Raw genomic sequence first — 6,334 nt, 5'->3', positions numbered from 1 at the left:
CCAAGGACGTAATGTTGGAAGCGCGTGATTTTCGTGCAAAACCGCCTTGGAGACAGTCATATTTTCATGAATCAGGTTTGACCTACGTCAGATGCTCGATGGCATTCTAAGGCATGTAAAAAATACTAGAATCTCCGAGATTGGATGACAACGATTGGGCCACATTCCAATGTTAATCATGGTCGTGGAACTGCAAAACTGGCAGCAAACGTAGGGCGTTTAGTGCGGGGTTAAGAATACGTATGGTGATATAATTCGCAATTCTCGTGATGATAAGGTTTGGTTCGGATCATCTAGAGCAGACAACATCTAAGTTACGTTTTCGTGCCTAACCACTTCAATTCGCACCGTACGAAAAAAGCATGACAGCGAAGACAAAAGTTTATAAATACTACACGTGATTGAAACAGGATTTAAGAGTATAAATAATATTAGCCTATTGCAGACTCATCTGCTTGCATGGAGTGGTTTTCGAATGTTCATGTTCGCCACTTCGTTCTATTATTCTCGACCTGGCTGTCCATGCGCAGATATAATGTGGAGGTCCAAGAAGACACGTTTCTGCTCCAACCGGCAGCGGTGGTCGTCGGATACTCATTGGTTCCGTGCATCAGCGATTGCCCGCTATCACCTTAATGCATGTCATGGCTAGAAATCGGGAGATGGATGTGGAAGTCTTGGCTCAGGATTGTCCCCTCCCCCCTTCAATAATGCAAAAGTACGACATCAGTCTTACGCGCACTACATCAGACCCACCATGCCGTGCACACCAGACACCTTGAGCCCGAAGCGATATGACGACCCTAGCCTGAGGAGTTCCCTCCTACGACGTAAATGTTTGACCCGTGACCGCCAGAGGGGACTAAAAGTGCCCCTTCCGAGCTGCGGAGGAGGACAATCAACACCCAAACATACCAGGTAGGGCGACCAAATTTTCAGGGCTTGTCAGATAACCAGCTTGGCACAGTGTGGGATGCAAACCATTACAAGGCCTGGTCAGGTTACTGAACTACGGTGTCTTCAGAGAGAGTTTGCGTGTGAATTTTTCCCCACACTCGCGTTCGTACACATTTGAAGTCATATTTTTCATTTGGATTGTTTTAGTGCAATTCGTCGTCCGGATGACTGTCATTTAAGGTTAGTCGCGCTATAGGAGGCCACATCAGCATGGGTGTAGCTGTACTGCTCATTGCAGGCTCCGCTGGATCCCCACATATCAGAAAGTCAGCATAGTGTCCATTGCGGCTCATAGAAAGAGTAAGCCCAAAAACTAAGTTGTATTCCTGACATTTTCTGGAAAGTTTCACTTCTGCATATCTATGGCGTGGCCAGGATTTCGCTCAGGAGAGCCCAAGTTGGGCCATAGGGGACCCTTCCATTCAGGGGACCCTTTCAGCCAGGAGACCCTCTCAGTCAGGCCCCCACATTCAATTCAGACGTTCATTTGAAGCAAGAGGAATCCATATATGAGGAGTGTTGGAAAACAGGTACACGTTTTGTGTCGGTTTTCCGCATCAAGAGACAAAGGCCATAAATGATGGATGAAATGTAGAAATGTGTATATATGTATCCCTCCTTAAATCTGCCGCGTGATATTCCTGTATTGAAAGATGTTGCAGGCTGTTTTAGTCCCTTTCACAGTCAAAACCTGCGTGTTTCGACACAGGGAATGAGTTGCCAGGGTCTGTGCCGTGCATGAAGGCAATATTGATTCCAGAAACAATTCATCCACTGAAATAAGCAGGCGGCTCGGGAAAGATGGTGTGGGCCTCCTACTACGAATGGCAAGCAGACGCTGAGAGAATATTCGCTGAGATCTGTCCATTCTAGCACATGCACTTTCCAACGGTGTTGGAATCGCTGTTAAGATGTTCCTGGTATAATTTTTGTAACTGAACCTAAAGCATCCCATGTTCGATGCTCGCAAGCATGTTTGAACACGAGAGACAACTGATTCCTATAATGTCCCTATCCATACGCGTGTCATGTTTGCTGCCTTTGGGGCCGACGTCTGCCCATTGTGATTCCAGAGGTTCCAGTATTATTGGCTTAATCGCAATAGCTGATAGGCTTTGCACAAGTGGCAAGGACTATCTTGTGATTATTGTTTGGTGCTAATTGGACATGTACTTACCTCGACGTTTGAATACGGATGGATCATCGGTAAGGCTTGATGTGGATTAGGGCAGCCACTTTTTCGGTCGAACGTCTTTCCCACTGCACAACGCACTTCGAAAACCCATAAGGGGCCGGCAATGCAAGCAAACACAAACGCAACAGATACCCATGTAATAAACATCTAAGCCCAGCATCACAGCTCGGATTGTAACTACAGATACACCACATCGATCGTATAACTATAGAGTTTCCGTGTCGGGCAGGGGGTTGACAGTTTTAAGCCAAACCGCGTCTTTTCCTCGTTTTTTTGTCCAGTTTTGATAGTTGCTTCTTCTGAACGACCGCAAAACCAAATGCTGGTCGTCAAAGGCGGAAGAAAGCCCGCTGTCTCACGCATTGTGGACCTACAGGCCCAAAGTGGCCGCAAGGGCAGGTCAGCTGTATTGTGGATCCTGAGTTGACACATTCACAACCGTTTTGGGTCGGTGAGGGTGAAACCGGTCAACCGGTCTTATTCCGGAACAAAGAACAGTCTCACAATAATAAATTAAGCAAGTGCTGGTATGCAAAGCCACACTGCCAGGCGAATGCGTCATGCAAGTGGTCACAATATTCCAATCCTTACGATAATATGTTCGCTGTAGCTTGTCTCCGGTGTTGTGTGTATGGCAGACGGTTTCTCACATAGATCCTCGATGGTATACTCCATGTAGTCGATTAATAGGCATAGATAAACCATGGTTTGTAGGACAGGTACGCCAAACATAATGACAAGATTGCACTGTCTGATAACTCTGCTAACAAAATCAGCAACATCCTTCGGCTCTCAAAAGCAAAGCGTCCGAAGTGCGAGTTTTTCGTCTCAAAAGAATGTTAGGTTTGAAATGCATCTTGCCCCTGAACAAAGTCCGTGGCGCCGACCCTTGAAGTAAAATGTGTCGCCACTTTACCCTCCTCCCAGGCGGTTGCGGTTGGGGATGGTAAAATGCCTCAGGCGGTGCCAGGTTACTCATAACTTTACGCAGAAGTGCTCATCACGTACATGAATGCTATCAACCGCAGTTCCTATGCAAGACCAGGGCCTGAGCTTGGGGAGACAGCACAAATTCTGGGACGCAACGGGAATATGGACCTTTTTATGTCGCGTCCTCTGTTTTCAATGTCATTAACTGCAGGAAAAGTTTGGGATCGGAGACGGTTTCCAAAAATGTGTTTTTATTCGATAGAACGAATCATTTCTAGGCCAAAGCGTGAAAAGCACTCTTTGTGCACAATGCCGATTACAGAAGCATAAAATCCATTCATGACAAGCATTGTGTGTGAAAACGAACAGCTAATGCGTGGTTGAAATGTTTAGAGTTTTCGTCTCATAAATCGCGTTCCAAGATTCGTGTCCGGCTGCAAGGATGCCGTGGGCAAGTCGTAAGCCGCTGAAATTGGCTTACCATGTTATTGCAACGTCTCATCGTTGCACGTGTAGTGTGCGCCAGTAAGTAAACATTTACACATCAAGCAAACGTTGAGTGATGAGCGGTAAGCAGGCTGGGGTGTACGTTTACTGCTGCGAATGGAGACGAACCAGTGCAGGTAACAGGCTGCAGCATGTTCAGCAACGCGCAATAATTTTGATACGGGTGAAGTTTTAACACGCACTCGGGTGAGGCCGATTCGACCCCCCTCCCCCCAAAGGTTTTCCGGAATAGGGTCCGAACGGCGTGGCGGGGCCGCGCCAAATTTTGCGGAACTGTAGAAAATTAAATAGCGGATTGTATGGTGTAAAAATTTAGATGCACCTTGTAAGGTCGCTGACCTCTAGCAGATCAGAGTCAGGTCATGGATCCATCGAAGACAATTTCTAGGGGATCGTTCAATCTGATGCAGCAACGGGGTGTTAGACGAAGCCATACATCTTTAAGCGAGTTTCTTAGCCAACACAACAATTGCATGAGCAAATTCCATTGATTTAGGGTCAGGTATGAAGGTCAGACTAAGGTAAGGTAAGGTCAACCTATTTAATTACTCTAGAGCCTGCTGTATTGGGTACTCCCTGGTGCTCATTTTGAATTTGTCGATGACAGGAAGCGCATTATGCATATCCCATGGGCTTCTTAAACGTCAGAATAGTTCACTGACCTAAAATGACCCATATCATCATCTTGTTTTAGGAGCGTACTGCGTAGTGGCATCTTTGACGCTTATTCAAATGCAGAATCCAGAGCAGTCTGGTATGATTCTAGACACCATGACCTTCGAAAGATTAAACAAGGTCCCCGACCTTAAATGATCATCAGCGACCTTTTACTTAAAACAGTTATCTAGGTTCTGGGGGTACTTAAGACAAAAACCTGGAGCTTGACCTTGTTTGACCTTATTTGACCCAGAGGCCATGACTTATAAACACAAAGTTTTGATCAAGTGAGTTCACGTTCATGCCAACACACCCTGTGAATTTGGTGTTCGTGCCTCGTAATTTTTGAGGTCTCAGGGGGTCAAGTTGACCCCCGCACGAGCAAATATTATCCAACCGGCCACCCGGCGCGTGTCTTAACATTGCTTCAGCTCAGGCACCGCTTAAAACACGACTCAGACATGCTGTAAACTAGGTAGTAACGTGGGGAACGGCCCACCCGTAACATATTTTCCCGCAGGCAACAATGTACACCTTTCATTTCCACGATGGCGCCCCCGGTTCTGCTAAGGCTTCCTTCATTAATGGCACTGACCCTGAACGAGTACCGATTACCATATACAGCCACATCCCTATCCGGAATGTTTGGCACACCTGCCGCTCTGCGTGTAACTAGTAGCATTGATAGATCATAGATATTTGACTGATAGGATAACTTCCACAATTTGTTAGTGTTAAACATCACTTGCTGGGACGCGCAATAGGGGCGTAGGGACGCACCTATTAAACAGGGAAGTAAATAAGGACATATCTGCGAAAAAGACCTTTTCTCTCTCACTTAGTCCGTACCCTAAACTAAACGAGGAACCTTTAAGCGATCACACGAAGGAACACTGAGGCTCTATCCGATAACAACGGAGGGTCCCGCGTGGCTGATTTCTCCACGGGTTCGACCCCATTTCTGAGATGGGACTGGAGTCCCCCTCCCCTAACTGAATAGGAAAGTACACCTCAGGTTCTTGCTAAGCAAATGTTTTTCTGACCCGTACCCACTAGTATAACCATGTCCCTTCCCATAATTGTACGGTCGTCATGTGTTCAGGACTACAGGTGCTATTGTTATACCAGCGACTGCCATTCTTATAAAGCTCTATGGAACAGCGCTTTACGGGCCTGCTGGCTCACGAGTCGCGCCTCTAGACGCCTAATGTTCACTATGGCGGCATACCTGAGGTTGAGGTGAGGAGTTTTAGGATGCGTCGCTTACATATCTTTATGCACCTCATGTTGGGGTGAAGCGTTTTAGGGTGCGCCGCCTACAAATCTTTATGCTGAGGTAAGCGGTTAGAAGTTAAACGGAATATGTACACAAATAAGACAGTATTAATAGCCTTTTCCTCATAAAATATCCAGGAGAATGGAGAGATGGGTATATTTATATATAGATGCATAATCTTCCTCGCAAATGTACTTCAAAAAGTACGGGATGTGTGCACTCTGTTTGCTAGGTTTGGACGCGCATTTGCGCGTGGTATTACACCAAAAAGTATAAATGTATGGAAGAACCTCTGATGTGTCCCAAAGAAACAACGAAAAACTGCCACCCCAGTAGACCCTTAAAATGCAAGCCTCTCGGTACACCCCGCCCCGAGCGCGTCTCTATTCAAAATGGTTTGATTACGGAGCGTCACGCGTGTGGACGGCGCGATTCAATTCATTTCTGTTGGCTGACAGAATATGCCACTGCTATGCAGCTTCCGTCGTCAAACCTCCGCGCTATGATTACGTGAAAAACGAACAGTGCAGGGGTGAGGGTCGTCGCTACCTGTTATGAACACATTTCTCGTTAGTTTAACAAAAATCTATTTTGATGGAGATCACAAGATTCAGGGGTAGTTCCTGACTTTTGAAACCGGCTTATTCAGCTATTGATTCAAGACGTAATTATGGGGATTCTCCGCCCCCGCCCTCAGCAAACAAACAGAAAACAGTTATATCCTAATTAGTCAGCGTTCTTACTCAGTTCAGCGTATCAGCCTGGGGGTTTCTGTTTTGGTTTCGTGTAATATCTGTTTTGGTTTCGTGTAA

Source organism: Pollicipes pollicipes, unplaced genomic scaffold (assembly GCF_011947565.3).
Source record: "Pollicipes pollicipes isolate AB1234 unplaced genomic scaffold, Ppol_2.1 Scaffold_7261;HRSCAF=8764_pilon_pilon_pilon, whole genome shotgun sequence".
NCBI classification, from domain to species: domain Eukaryota; kingdom Metazoa; phylum Arthropoda; class Thecostraca; order Pollicipedomorpha; family Pollicipedidae; genus Pollicipes; species Pollicipes pollicipes.
Note: the sequence above shows the minus strand (reverse complement) of the source record.